The sequence below is a fragment of the Cibotium barometz genome, chromosome 43 (genome assembly GCF_041138505.1).
Source record: "Cibotium barometz isolate CiBa-2024 chromosome 43, ASM4113850v1, whole genome shotgun sequence".
NCBI lineage: Eukaryota > Viridiplantae > Streptophyta > Polypodiopsida > Cyatheales > Cibotiaceae > Cibotium > Cibotium barometz.
This window is the reverse complement of record NC_141088.1, coordinates 19,286,956-19,303,208: the sequence shown is the minus strand read 5'-3', so window position 1 is coordinate 19,303,208 and position 16,253 is coordinate 19,286,956. Positions and strand designations below refer to the sequence as shown.

The window sequence follows — 16,253 nt, the reverse complement described above, 5'->3', positions numbered from 1 at the left end:
GTGTGGGATCTCCAAATGGCCCGAACACAGACTTTGTTTCTCTTGTGATGATCTACCTTTCTTTAATACTTCTCTTTGACAAATATAGTTATCCACCCCCTCATGGGAAGCCTTTACTAAAAATTAAGGGTCAAGTTGGTGTCTAGGCCCTGTTTCATGCGCCCGTTGTGGCTATATTTACTATGTAAACTCCCATGCGAGTTTCCTTTAGTCTAAACTTCCCACTGTGACCCTCTTATACATTATCGAAAATGGTTAGGTATGGAATATAAATCTCTTACAAATGACGGCACAAAATAGGTATAAAAACTCCAAAATTGGCCAAAAATCGACATCTCTAAAAACACTCAATTTGTGACCAAAATTAAAAGTATTTGCCACTTTTAAATAGATGCTAAAAACCACCAAGTCAACTGGACCCAAAAATACATACATAGGAGTACGTTACATCCTCTTTTGAACTTGAAAGTATAGAAACATTGGGCAACTATTTCAAATTTTGAGTGTAATGTGCTGACATGTAGTGTAATATTGGCAAATTTACCTCAGTAACAAATACAAGATAGCAAATTTGGATTTTTTATCCCTATAAAATAGCCCAACGCTGTTTGAAGGCCCTTTTAAATTAAAATAGCCAGTGGACTAACATTAGTCTCCATTTTGTTCCCCATTTGTGCATCTTCTTCACCTATATCAAAACTTCCTGGAAACTTCAAATTTGAATCAACATGATCCCTATTTTCAAAACAAGAGACAGATATATATGATAGTTAAGTATGTATTTTAGAATCAATCGATGCATACCATAAGACTGCGATTTTGCTTCGTACTGTATCTTGAAGTTTCTAAACACACTCATTTTAGATACTCCTTGGATTAAAATTATGATAAATGAACTTACTCAAGAGCTTACATTGGCAAGTTAATTCGGCAACTCCACTAGTTCGGAAACATCGATGATATTATTTAGAAGATGAAATTATTTAGAAGATGATATTATATAGTAAGGCATTGTTCCTTGTCACAGCTAGGAGAGGGTGGTCCTGACGCTAGCAGTGAGGAGGTCCACCTCTTTCTTCTCGATGCCGAAGGCCGTTTCGAGCACCTGGTCGGGGAGGGGCGGATTGGCCGCGAAGAGGGCGGCGGCGAGCTGCGAGGTGCCCGGGTTCTGGCTGTTAAGGGCGGAGATGGCCAGGGCGGGCTGGTGCATGTCGGGGTTGAGCTGGAAGTGCACTAGGCCACGGGGGAAGACGAAGAGATCGCCTGGGGAGAGGTTCTGCTGGAAGAGGGAGTTGTTGGTGGAGACGAAACCCACCTGGAGCATGCCCTGGGCCAGGAAGAGCACCTCGGTGGCGCGGGGATGCACGTGGGGAGGGTTAAGGCCCTTGGGCTGAAAGTCGATGCGCGCGATGGACAGGCCCTGCGTGTTGAGGCCCGGGAAGTTGGTCGCGAAGGCCAGGTTAACGGCGGAGCCCAGTCCTTTGACCAGGGGTGCCGCGTTACGAAGCAGCGTTGACGTGAAGTCCGAGGGCTGCACGCGGTTGGACGGCTTGCAGGTCAGCCCGTTGAGGGTGAGTGGGCCGCCGTCCGCCACGCAGAAGTCCTGCAGAGGGTCTTCATCGGCGGCACTCACCTCGACTATGAGCAGCGGCGGCGCAGAGGAGGCCAACAGCATCAGCGCGGCCAGAAGCAAGTAGCTAACTGCCATGACTGAGAGACTAGCAAAGAGTACATATTGAAAAGAAGGCACTCGTCGCTGCAATTTATGAACGGCGCCCGAGTTCAAAGATTCTACTATCTGCCACGCCACAAGGACGGGTGAACGCTATCTGAAAGCAACTGGAGTTCGGCTCGGTTCTCCGGTCAGCATCTTACGGCAGCGCTGCCATAAGATGAAAAACCCGTGATCTAAGTTTGAACACAAATGCCATCAATCCCCCATGAAATCTTAGGGTCATTAGGATACTTTCACTCTTCTACAAAGCACCAATTTGGGGTCCCTACAGGCTACAAATATATATATGGCTGGAGCCTTCCTTTACTCTTGTGGAAGAAAATATTTGAAGCACCATAGATCTAAACATATTAGTAGGAACTTGTATGAAACCATACCATACTTGTGTGAAGTTCATGATCCGCACACACGATAACTAGGAGGTGGATTGCACTACTTCATTGTAAACTATACATCTATAAATGCAATCATTTGAACCCAATGATAGTAGTCGAATAGTTAATGTGAGACCCACCCCACCATCACGTCGCGAGCACCTACCAAATTATGTATGTAGATTTCTTCGACTCTCAACCAAGTAGAGCATATGCATTTGTCAAAGGAGGTGGATTGCACGACTTTATTGTAAACTGTATATCTATAAATGTAAACATTTGAACCCAATGATAGTAGTCGATAGTTAATGTGAGACCTACCCCGCCATCACATCACCCACCAATGTTGAATAATAAGACTAGCACATTCTACCTTCTCCACTACACTATATGGGTCTGCTGGGGACCACTGTCCTACCTAAAAACTATAGGACTATCTTTACTCTTGTTTAAGAAAGTGTTTCTACTGACCTGCATCTACATAATCCCTTATGTCAAAATAAAGTCATGCATGATTGTAAGCTAGTGGAGACACAAATCATGCTTGTAGAGCCATATTTAAGTGTGGACACATTGGGCAAGTGAACACAAATCATGTGTTAGTGACTTCATGATGCAACACACTAGATGATCAACTGGGCAAGTGAACACAAATCATGTAGCTTGAGTCTTATAACTATTTTAAGGTTATGAGAAACCCATACTTCAGGCCCAAGGGACGTACGAGTTAAAAGAGAGGACCAGTTTGAAAGAAAGTACAATCTCTCAGCGTAATTTTTCTCATGTGCATGCTTGACAGATAAATGATGCTTTCATTTTCATATATTTATGAGCATAGAAAGACATTTCATTTAATATTTAAAGTATCTTTAAAATCATCAATAGAAGTGCCACGCCACAATCAATCACTACATGCCAACAATCACAACAAAAAAGAAAACTAAAAATATATAACATTGTGATAAAAAGATAATATTATCCAAATACCTTCAAATGAACATGCATTTTTGGTCTTTTTTTAATAAATAAAAAACAATTTTGAGGTAAAATACATAATATAAGGATTGCAGGGATATCTATCTTCATGTGTAACATCTCATGTAACTTATTTGCACTCTACCCATGCCTAAACATAAGGGTCATGTAAATACATAAGAACTTAGTACCACTTTTCTACCATCTAGCCATATGTCCAGTAGATAGAACATACACTGCAGAGGGTCTTCATCAGCGGTACTCACCTGGGCTATGAGGGCGAGGCCAACACCATCAGCGTGGCGAGAAGCAAGTAGCTGACTGCCATGACTGAGAGACTAGCAAAGAGTGAGCAAAGAACTCGTCGCTGCAAGTTCAAAGATTCCACTATCTCCCACGCGACAAGGACGGTGCACGCTCATCGCCCAAGTTCAAAGATTCCACTATCTCCCACGCGACAAGGACGGGAGAACGGGATTGTATTTACTTGATGTATGAGCCATTTACGTATACATAAATGTGAGACCTTCCCCCACCAATGTTGAATAATAAGACTAGCACATTTTCTGGGCGAAGCCAATGAGACACGGATTCCCTGAAGATCAGCTTATTCTGGGTAAGGCCATCAATAGTCAGATGGTTAAGAGACAAGTTACATAGGCATGGCATACACGTAAGTGCAGAATGAGATACCCATACTAGACTATACGAAGGGTAGAGGGAGATCTTCTCCAAACATAATATCCTCACACTGCAGGCTACAAATTGTAATGCCGCATTTCCAAATGTCATATATAAAGTTATACTTATGGATTTCAAAAACCTTATATAATTATTAAAATTTGGTATGATTATACAGATAAAATGAAACAGTGAAAAATAGGTATGTTTATGATAAAAAACCAAAAGTAAGTCCGCTTTAATATACATCACTGTTTTGGAAAATGGTTCATGAAAGTTATTGATTATAGCCACCCTGATAATTTTAGGTACCACATAAGTATATTCTGCTATGTAACTTGAGTCTTACATAGACAATTGTAAGGTTCTACCAAACCTGTAATTTGGACCCAAGGGACGTACGAGCTAAAGAGAGGACTGGTTTATTCTTTCACCCTAGTTTTTCTTATATGCATGCTTGATACATAAATGATGATTTCATTTTCATGTATTTATGAGAATACAAAGACGTTTCATTTAATATCTAAAGTATCTTTAAAATCATCAATATAAGTGCCATGCGACAATCCATCACTACATGCCCACAATCACAACAAACAAATAACTAAAAACATATAACATTGTGACAAAAAGGTAATATTATCTAGATATCTTGAAATGAACATGTATGTTTGGTCTTTTTTCCTAGATAAACCCATGAACTCATTAATCCCCATGAAATCTTAGGGTCATTAGGATACTTTCACTCTTCTACAAAGCATCAATTTGGGGTCCCTACAGGCTACAAATATATATGGCTGCAGCCTTCCTTTACTCTTGTGGAAGAAAATATTTGAAGCACCATAGATCTAAACATATTAGTAGGAACTTGAATGAAACCATACCATACTATGCTTCAAAGATTATGAGACATAGAGCAACATTCATTAGGGAAGAAAATATGATGCCTATAGATATGGTTGATCTTGAGCACATTAGGTATTTGGTGAAGTTTATGATCCGCACACGATAACTAGGAGGTGGATTGCACTACTTTATTGTAAACTATACATCTATAAATGCAAACATTTGAACCCAATGATAGTAGTCGAATAGTTAATGTGAGACGTACCCCACCATCACATCACCCACCAATGTTGAATAATAAGACTAGCACATTCTACCTTCTCCACTACACTATATGGGTCTGGGGACCACTGTCCTACCTAAAAACTATAGGACTATCTTTACTCTTGTTTAAGAAAGTGTTTCTACTGGCCTGCATCTACATAATTCCTTATGTCAAAATAAAGTCATGCATGATTGTAAGCTAGTGGAGACACAAATCATGCTTGTAGAGGCATATTTAAGTGTGGACACATTGGGCAAGTGAACACAAATCATGTGTTAGTGACTTCATGATGCAACACACTAGATGATCAACTGGGCAAGTGAACACAAATCATGTAGCTTGAGTCTTATAACTATTTTAAAGTTCTAAGAAACCTATACTTCAGGCCCAAGGGACGTACGAGCTAAAAGAGAGGACTAGTTTGAAAGAAAGTACAATCTCTCAGCGCAATTTTTCGCATGTGCATGCTTGACAGATAAATGATGCTTTCATTTTCATATATTTATGAGCATAGAAAGACATTTCATTTAATATTTAAAGTATCTTTAAAATCATCAATAGAAGTGCCACGCAACAATCAATCACTACATGCCAAAAATCACAACCAAAAAAAAAACTAAAAATATATAACATTGTGATAAAAAGATAATATTATCCAAATACCTTCAAATGAACATGCATTTTTGGTCTTTTTTAAATTAAAAAAATAATAATTTTGTGGTAAATTACATATAAGGATTGCAGGCAAATATCTATATCTACTCCTTCTTCATGTGTAACATCCCCCAATGTAACTTATTTGCACTCTACCCATGCCTAAACATAAGGGTCATGTAAATACATAAGAACTTAGTACCACTTTTCTATCATCTAGCCATATGTCCAATAGATAGAACATACACTGCAGAGGGGCGGTACTCACCTGGGCTATGACGGCAACGTAGAGGAGGCCAACACCATCAGCGTGGCGAGAAGCAAGTAGCTGACTGCCATGACTGAGAGACTAGCAAAGAGTGAGCAAAGAACTCGTCTCGCTGCAATTTATGAACGGTGCATGCTCATCGCCCAAGTTCAAAGATTCCACTACGCGACAAGGACGGGAGAACGGGGCAACTCGAGTTCAATTAGGTTCTCCGGTAAGCATCTTACGACACTGCTGTCTTGTTATGTATGTTGAAATGTGTGAGTGGATTGTATTTACTTGATGTATGAGCCATTTATGTATACATAGAGCTTCGTATGTTCTATTTATTGGAACGTAAAGCTATGCATGCTCTATGTATGCATGCACCATAAACCTATACATGCTCTATGTATCCAGACATAGAACTATGTATGCTCTATATGTATGTATGCATAGAGATCTGCATGCTATATATATATGCATAAATGGATCATACATACCTCTATGTATGCTCTATGAATGCATACATAAAGCATACAGAGCTCTATGTATGCATAAATGGAGCATACATAGCTATATGTAGGCTCATGTATGCATACATAGAGCATGCATAGTTCTTAATGCTGCCTCGACTGAAACAAGTAAGGGTGGTTAATGCTGCTTGGATTGAAACAAGTAAGGATGGTTAATGCATTCCTTAAATGATGTAAGAACCTACTTTCTTATATGCATCATGAAATAAAAAAGCATGCGTGCGGTGTACGTAAGAGTTGAATGCAAGGAAAGATTTTCAATGGCGAGGCTCTAACTATAGTGTATAGTGTGTACCTATAGTGTATAGTGTGTATGTGTTAGTGTATAGCGTGCTTGCATAAGAGGTATGCTGAAAACCTGAACGAGTACGACTAGAAATAGGTGCATTAATTTTAATATCACACAAGGTTTGCACCAGCCATTTAGGCACACCTCTAGCCTGCTCATTTTCAGCCCTATCCTCATAAATTACATCCTATAAATCTGCATCAGAAATAGGCTGATCTATGATATCGTTTGAAATCTGCATAGGCTGAATATTTGACTCATTAGGACTTACATTTGAATTCCCATCAGAAATAGGCTGATCTATGATATCGTTTGAAATCTCTATAGGCTCAATATTTGACTCATTCGGACTTACATTTGAATTTCCACCTATAAGCAGAGGCAACAACGTATCAAATACATCCCGTGAGCTCACACCTGTCTCTTTGGTACATGATAACAAAGACTGCACAGCATCTTCTACAAAAACATCTCGACTAATCAAGATACGCTTTGATTGCGGATGATACAATCTGTAACCCTTGCTCTCAGCACTGTAACCAACAAAAATGCATTTGACAGCCTTATCATCCAATTTTCTACGTTGTTGCACAGGCACTAAAGCATAGGCCAAGCAACCAAAGACATGAAGTGACCAATAGAAGGCTTCCTGCCATGCCAAGCTTCATATGGAGTAACAGACTACAAGGCCTTAGTGGGACACCTGTTGAGTACATATGCAGCACACATGACAGCCTCAAGCCAAAACGCATGTAGGAAAGCTTGGCTCTTGACCATACATCGTGCCATCTCCATAAGTGACCTGTTTTTCCTCTCAGCAACACCATTTTGCTGAGGGGTATACGGCACTGTACATTGGTGTGTTATCCCATGACTAGCCAGAAATGCATCAAACTCTTTAGACATGTACTCCCCCCCCTGATCAGAACGGAGGGTGCCCATAGTACAATTGGATACATTTTCAACCATAAGCAAAAACTGTTTGAAGCACAAAAACACTTCGGACTTTGCCTTCAGTGGATATACCCATGCATGCCTTGAGTAATCATCAATGAAAGTCACGAAGTACAAGTGTTTACTAAATGACGGAGTTTGCATAGGCCCACATACATCACTATGTACAAGTTGCAATTTGCGAGTGGCCTGCATAGAACCATCCTTTGGAAACGCAGAACGCTGCATTTTACCCAAAATACAGTCTTCACAAATACGTTTCAATGGTGCCTCAAGAGGGGGCAATGAAGCAACCATATCAAATTTCTGCAAACGCAACAAACTAGCAAAGTTCAGATGACCAAAACGAGCATGCCATAGTTTTGCATCTGAAACTGCCTTTTCATTAGAAACTGCATTTGCTGAATCTTCCACACACTTGTCATAAGAATTGAGCCTATACAGCCCACGAAACAAGGTGCCAGATGTAATAATCGTATAACCAGAAGTCAAATCATGAACAGTACATCTGTCATCCACAAATTTGACTACAAGTCCAAGTCTAGCAAGCGCAGAGACAGACAATAGATTCTTCTTTATCCCTGGCACATACAAAGCATCTGAAAGTGTGAAAGCGCTGCCATTTGCAGCAGTAAGCATAATTTTCCCAACGCCCTTCACTGGGTAAGAAGCATTATTGTCACATGTGACAGTATTCCCATTAGGGACAGCCTCAAGACAAGTGAACATATGACGATGTGAGGTAATGTGCTTTGTAGCACCACTGTCAAAATACCATACATCAGAGTCAACAGAAACTGCCAAACATGCATCATGTACAGATGGGTCAAACTGGCAATACATGCTAAACGCCCATTCTGTATCCTGCACAACATTTACAGAATCTGCATTTGTAGAAGTATCCGCTATTGTGGCTGCATTTGACCTCTTTCTTCTTTGCCTCTTTAGCCTTTAGCTTAGGGCAATTCTTAATGACATGATCAGTTGCCTTACAATAGTTGCACCTGATTTTTTTCTTGCCTTTATCAAGAGCCTTCTCAGACCTATTGTTGCTACCTGTGGAAGGAGAAGAAGTTGCAGACCTACTAATAGGAGAAGAAATAGTGGAAGGGGCTGCCTTACCACTTCTTCTTTGGGGCAGCAACAAATGCCTGATCAACTGCATGCTGCCTAGCCCTGTTTTACTTGGACTGTGCTTCTTGCAAGAGCTTGTTAACTAAAGTATCATGCTTGACAACATCAGTAACAAGTCTCCACGTGGAAGCAAAAGTCTGATATGACTCAAGTAAAGCATCAAGAACAGTCTGCACAAGAGAATGATCAGGAATAATCTCACGTGCAGAAATCAACTATTCCTTGAGATCTTTAATATCAGCAAGAAAAACATTCATGTCATATCTTCCTGCATAATCTTCGATTCTAGCTCTTTACGCAGGTAAGAGATTTTTGCCTCGTTACGACCTGCATACAAACCAGCTAGAATATCCCAAGCTTGTTTTGCTGTTTTAGCTGAACGAATATGTGGAGTGATGTTATGTTTGACAGAAAGTGCAATCAAGGCATGAGCCTGCGCATCTTTACCATCCCAACGAGCTTGTTCAGCAGTGGGTAAAACAACAGCAACAGTAGAGCTACTAGAACTTGCAACATCCTCAACAGATCCTACATCCACAGAACCTGGACGTACATCCATACCCTGCACAATGTTCCACACTCCTTTTGCAACCAAAACATGCTGCATCATGTATGCCCAAAGTGGGTAGTTGCTGTCTCCATCCAATTTGTCATCAGCGGGACAACATGCGAAATACATCATTACTGTTATCAGCCATGGCCACTGACTGAAACTGATGCAAAAGCTACCTGTAATGAAGCAAAGACTGAACAGAAAACAACTCGTGCTATGTAGCACGGTCCACAACAATAGAATACGTGTGCCTGTTATGCAGAAAACTGCACTGTTGAAATTTCTACACAGAATGATGAAAACACCTGTACAGAACTTGCAATGCAAAAACGGAGCCCGAAATGACCTCAGATGCACAGTATAGGGACTTGTAAGCGGTCGTGAAAGCTCACCTTAATCGGAGAACGTGAGTCGGAGGGTGCTAGTAGCAGCGTAGCCCTGGGAGCTGATGCCTGCTCTGATACCAATTGTTGGAATTAGGGTTGCAGGAAAGCACACAAAGCTTGGAGAAGAAGAAGCAAGAATGCACACAACACACAGTGTATTAGATTGTGTCAATGTACAAAGATAAGTTAGTCCTAGAATGATGGGCGTATTTACAAGCCGGGAAAAAAAACCTCCTAAAGAGGAAAAAAAGTACCCCGGTGGTCCTAAGTGTGTTCACACACATCACTGCCTATATATATGGTAACAGTGCTTAGGGTCATTTACTTGTGGGATTAGGGAACATGGGCCTTGAGACTATACAAGGCATGTGCTCTAGGACTATCGTAACCTTTTGATACCTTTTGAACCTTTGACCTTTGGATACATATCTTTTCAGCCATTCCTTAGTATTAATTGCTCAAGCTTTCCCTAATCCAAGCTAATTAGGCTAATTCATGCGACTAACCTAGATGTTACTTTCTTTCATTGGTATCTGAGCTCTAGGCTTAGATCTTAATGCTTTGATTAGGAGATTAATAATTTTTGGATTACTCTTAACTTAGTTTTTGAAAATGCATTTTCTTGATTATGATTAGTGTTAATAATTTTCTTGATCATGATTAGTGTTAATAATTTTCTTGATCATGATTAGTGGTGTTAATCATTTTTAGAATTGAGTTTTACACAGTTTTCAGATTTGCTATTCTCTAGTTTTGAGAAGATTAGCAATCAAACTTAAATTTGTATTAATGACTGTTTTTTCAGAACCTTGATCCACTTCAGTGTTTGATTTCTTGAAGTTCTTGATCTTCTTGATCTTGATTTCTTGATTTTCAAAATTAGGGTTTGTAGAGAATTCTAGTAACAAATATTTAGTGATTTTCTTGCATTATCTTGCTTAGCGAGCGTATAGTTTCAAATATCAATCCTTAAAGCCCTTATTTCTTCAAGATCAAACCCTAGATTCTTAAATCTTGGAGTTCTTGGAGACGCATTGCAAGAAAAGGACTGATGTGTAGAAAATCAAGGTTGCTGTGTAGAGTTTTTAGATTATTGTGAAGAATATTCAGATTGCTGTGCAGAGTTCTCAGATTACTGTTGCAGAGTTGCAAAGTGCTGTGTAGAGAGTATTTATTGTAATTCTGAACAGATTTTAGTGCATTTCAAGATTAATGAAGTTTTAAATAAATCTTGGAGGAGTAAGTGCACAAACTTTAACTTCATTTCATGTTTCTTGAATATTGTGCAACTATGCTCAACAAGCAACAAATTGATAGACATTAATACTTGGTGAAAGATTAAGTGAATCTTGACAACTTTTGACAAAGATTATATAACAATTGCAATGAAATTGTGAAAGCTTCAAGAGCTATAAATTACAGAGAACAACAATGAAACGATGTAGCTCTTGAGCAAGAAAATGTGTAGAAACTGTTAAATCTTTTCAGATTCGTGCAAAAGCAAGGTCTTATCATAGATTAGTGTTAATATTTCAAAGACTAATGTTAAACACACTTCTACAACAAATATTGATCAAGCTATACTAATTTTGATGAAAGGAGGACAAGATTATCAAGCAAAACAATTTCATGGTTTGTTGGAATGCAAGTAAGATTGACAGTTTGATGCAAAAGTTGATGTATGCATGACATAATGACTTAAATCCATGTAAAAAATGATGCATACTAGGCAAGCAATGATGAATGTATTCCATGTGAGATGGATTCTTGCTGCAACTGTTTGTTGTTAATCAAGAAAGCCTCACTGGGAGTTGAACCCAGACCATTGGCACTAGCCAATATTCTCCGTACACCATAAGGCTTGAGTTGTGTTGGGTTGTTGGGAGAGACTACCAACAATTGATTGGTTGGCAGCCTTCAAGGATTTACAACTCGAGTTGTGTTGGGCTATTGGGAGAGACTACCAACAATTGATTGGTTGGCAGCCTTCAAGGACTTACAACTCGAGTTGTGTTGGGCTATTGGGAGAGACTACCAACCATTGATCGGTTGGTAGCCTTCAAGGATTTACAGCAAGTTGGGCAGCATAGGAGGGGTCTTCTAACCTAGCTGGCCAAGGGAGCATTAGAAGGTCTTGACAACAGCAGCAACAAGCTTACACATTTTCTTCATTGAGCTATAACAGCCCTTAGACAGTGGTTTGCAAGACAATTTCCATGTATGCTTGAAAAATATTGATGATCAAAGGCAAACAATTGGTAGCACATTGAGCTATAGCAGCTCTCGGTTAGTGGTTTGCAAGACAATTTCCAAGTATGCTTGCAAAAGATTGATGATAAAAGGCAAACAATTGGTAGCACATGTGCTCTAGCAACAAACAAAAGTCACATTATTTAGAATTTGTACATGAAGACTCCAAAACATATTTATGTCCTTCCTTGTCTCACAAGCTAACTGTTAAAAGGAAAAGATACCATAAACTAATACTAAAAAAAGTGAGAAAAGCCTATGTAGAAATAGAGGTCTCATTCTTAGAAGCTGAAGCCAAAACAAGCTTTGGCTGCACTCCTCCAAGCTTGTAAGTGCCATCAAGAGCATTGGGAAGCCCTAGCATCTTCAGTGCAATATGGGCTGCCTTCTGATCAGAAACCATCATATCTCCAAACCTCTTCAGTGCATTAGCACAGGCAACGTTTTGATCACTTGAGAGCACAGGTAAGGCCATCAACGTTGGTATTCAACATTCACGGTTTGCAGCATAAGCGTCTCATCAGTAACAAGCACCGCACATGCATTTTGATGACTTAAGAGCAGAGAGGTAAGGCGGCCATCAGAGTTGGTATTCAACATTCACTGTTTGCATCATAAGCGTCTCAGAGCAAGTGCTTCAGAGCAAGCAGCTCACAGGCATTTTAGCGTGAAGCAAGTTTCATAGAAGCAAGTGCAGAGACGCGTTAATCTCGCCAGTGAGAAGAGAGTGCATAATTCTTCGTTTCATCTCAGCTCAGCAAAGATTGGAGGTTTTCGTTTCACCTCAGGCCTTGTTTTGTCTCAGCTCATCAGCAAAGAAAAATGCTTGTTGACCAACCCTTGGCGCAATGCTAAGGATTCGCTTTACTTAAATCTTAGGCTTTCGTTTCGTCTCAGCTCAACAACGGAAAGCAATTGTTGTTAAGGAAAAGAAGAAGCAACAATTGTTTTGCTAAAGGAAAAGAAGAAGAAGAGAGCTTTGCTATACAGAGCATAAATCATTAACCAAAGAGCTCTCATCTCATTACCAGAATTGGCTGATAAAGAAGCTCAAGGTGAAAAGAAGCCACCAACCTGATCTCAAGTGAAGTGAGGTTTTTTTTAGGGTTCTTATTTTTTCACACCTTCTTTAATTAGTCCACATCCACACCTCGTCTAATGCTTTCACACTCCCTTGTCCCATATGCCTTTACCCATTTTTTTAACCTTAGACCACACTTTCTTTGATCTCCCTCTTATAAATAATTCCCTTCTCACATTACCTTGCTACCTTGTCATATTTTTTTCATTTACATTCATGGTACATACATACTGTTGCATGACGAGTGGTGATCAATGCAAGGATGCAACACAAAGATGCAAGCAGGAAAACAAGTGACATTCTTATTTAGGGCTCTTGTAAAGAGTTCCAAGTTGTAGATGAGTGTGGGAGTGGGCTTGAGAATAATCCCACATGCGAAGTTTTGGGAGTTTTAGAGTTTTTGTATAAAAAGTGGCTCATTTGAGGGCTTATGGACACATTGGGCTAAACTCATGTTTGAGCTCTCTTGAGACTAGCTCTCCCTCTTTTTTTCATAGAGGTGCAAGCTCTTCTCTCTCCCCATCTACATTATTGTATGAGCAATGTTCTTTTTTTAATTCAATGCAATGAGATGATGTTTGTCTCTCTTCTCATGTCTATTCTCTAGTGTGCATGTTTCTTTGTTGATAGCTTCAAGGTTTGTGTGCATGCTAGGGAAGTAAGTGCTTGAGAATGAAGTATGCTTTGAGCTTGTGTATACATTAGCTTAGCTTTCTTCTTATATTGGATGCATGAATGAGTGGGATGATGAGTGAATGAGTTGTGGCAAGATTGAGCTTGACAATGTGTGTGTTAAGTCTATGTCAAGGTAGTGGTGTTCTTAGCATTCTCTCCATTTGTGGATAAGCTTTTGTGCACCGGTACGGGTTGAATCCCTAGCTCCGAAAGGGATGCAAATCCCATTGGATTGAGCTACACGTGGATCATGCTACTCTTGCTATAAGTGAGAGAGTTTTCCGTCTCTCCATTGGCGCCGCTGTCAGGGAGAAGACTCAAAACCGGTTGAGAAGCTTGCATTACTACCACTATTTCTTTTTGTTTTTAGGTTTAGGGTTAACATGAGTGTGGAATCTCGGAGCTAGTGATTAGAAGAGAAAAAGTAGATTAGTACTTACTTGTGCGGTTGAGATCTACTCCCGCTAATGTTTTCTCACTCATGTATATGCTTTCCATGGTTGTTTTCATCGTTGTGTTCATTTTTTGTTCATAGATTAGAAACGAAAATCTGAATAATACATTAAGCTCAATGCATTATGTGTGAGCTTATGTATTATGCATTAAACTTGTGCTTAATGTATTAATGCGTTATGGCTTAAGCTTAATGCATTATGCAATAATGCAATAGATTAATGCTTAATGCAATATTAGCCGACTGCATCTAAGGCCGTGGACGACTGGCTATAGCAAGAGGCGAAGGCAGTGGCCGGCAGCAGAGGCGGTGACGGCAAGGAGGTGAAAAAATAAAAATAAAAAGCCACCTGGCCGCTGAAGGGCTGCGTGGAGGCGACTGGCAGAGCAGCTGGCGGAAGAAGGTGAAGCCAAGGCCGCCGACGGTGGGAGAAAGAGAAGAAGTCAGGCGAGGAGGGCCGATGGGCTTGGGCTTCTCAACGGCTACGTCCGTAGCAGCAGGGGCTACCACCTCGGCCGCACGGACGTAGAGGCGAAAGGGAGCTGCAGAAGGCGAGTAGAGGCCGGGCGAAGGCTGTGAAGGAAGCGAGGAGCTGAGGAAGCGACTGGAGATAAGGTGGGGCTGCAGGCGAGGAGGCACGTGAAGGAAATCCGGGAATGGCGCACGATCCGGAGGCGACCAAAAGATAAGGTTAGTACTTTTTTTTATTTTTTATTTTTTATTTTTTTGTTAATTTTCATGTTTTTGCATTTTTTTAAAAAAATAATAAAAATAAATAGAAAAAAAACAATAAAACAATAAAAATAATTTAAAAAAAAAGAGAAAAGAAATTTTTTTTTTGTAATTTTAGTTCACATTTTTTGCATATTCTGTAATTTTTTATTTTTTTTAAATTTCTATAATTTTTTGCATAACTAGTGTAACTTGCATTTCTTTAATTTTTTTTTGTAATTTTATGCATAATTAGTATTTTTGTGTAATTAGTAAAAAAATAAAAATAAAAAAAAATTATTTGTTTTATTTTGAGTCCATATTTTTTGCATAATTTGTATTTTTTTAAAATTTTCTCTATTTTTTTTTTGCATAATTAGTGTAACTTGCATTTTTTAAAATTTTTGTAATTTTGTGCATAATTTTTGTATAATTAGTAAGAAATAAATAAAAAAATAAAAAAATAAAAAATAATATAGATAGTTACACACATATTCATGTTAGTTGCATTTAGTGGTTAGGTAGGGTTTAAAAATATATATATATATATATACATAAATATATATATATATACATAAATATATATATATATATATATATGTATTTAAAAAAAACCTTAAAATTTGACCTTATGCACTTGCGGTCGGGACGTCATATAGACACTGCCATAGGGCCTAGGGTACCTTTTAGAGTACCTACGCAGGAAAGTGGGACCCAATCGGTAGGAAATTTGGCAGATATTGCTGAAACCTTTTCCGAATCCCAATCTGATACCCTTTCCAGAACAACTAGCTCATTGTCCATGGACAATCAAATAGTCATCCCTTAGCCCCAAATAGGACACCCACAAGATCTTTTAATCCATTTGAAGCCGACACCATGGGGTTACCACTCAATGTGAGACTTCAATATGTCTACACGAATGCTCAAGGAGCTGAGATCTTTAGGGATCCACAACAACGATATCTTGTTAAGATCGCAGACTTTTTCTCAGAATTTGATAGAGCACCTCTAGTCAATGACCAGGGTAACATGTACATGGGTGGAGATGGTGTTCGCCTACGAAGTCACCTATCATCCAGAGAATGTAGACAAATTAGGGGAGCTCTCCACCAAAAATGAGTTCTTAGACTTATCAAAGCTTTCCAGAGTAAGGGAGTCTAGAGATGATTGGCTCATTGAGCCGGACATGCCTGGACCATCCAATGCCCAGTCCTCAAAGCCATCCATAGATGATTTACTTCTTGTAGATCTAAATTTGGAAAGGGATAGGAAAGGCAAGAGCAAAATGGATCAGGGGGTTGAGAACCAATGGGAGTTTGTACGACAAATTCCAGTGACAAAGGTCTTACAGGATGACCCACTTCAAGAGGTCTATAAGGACTCTTTAGAAGGATATTATGCCACAACTAGATTGCCAGAGCTAGATCTTCCTCTAGCACTTGTGGTGGTA

General features: G+C 39.5%; 1 pseudogene across 1 annotated transcript; it reads right to left on the bottom strand.

Annotated features, from left to right (window-relative positions):
* Positions 1-940: 940 nt before the first annotated feature.
* Positions 941-1,714, bottom strand: LOC147613651 (germin-like protein 8-2 pseudogene; annotated as a pseudogene). The gene has a single exon (XR_015263247.1). The product of XR_015263247.1 is annotated as a germin-like protein 8-2 pseudogene (transcript).
* Positions 1,715-16,253: the final 14,539 nt, after the last annotated feature.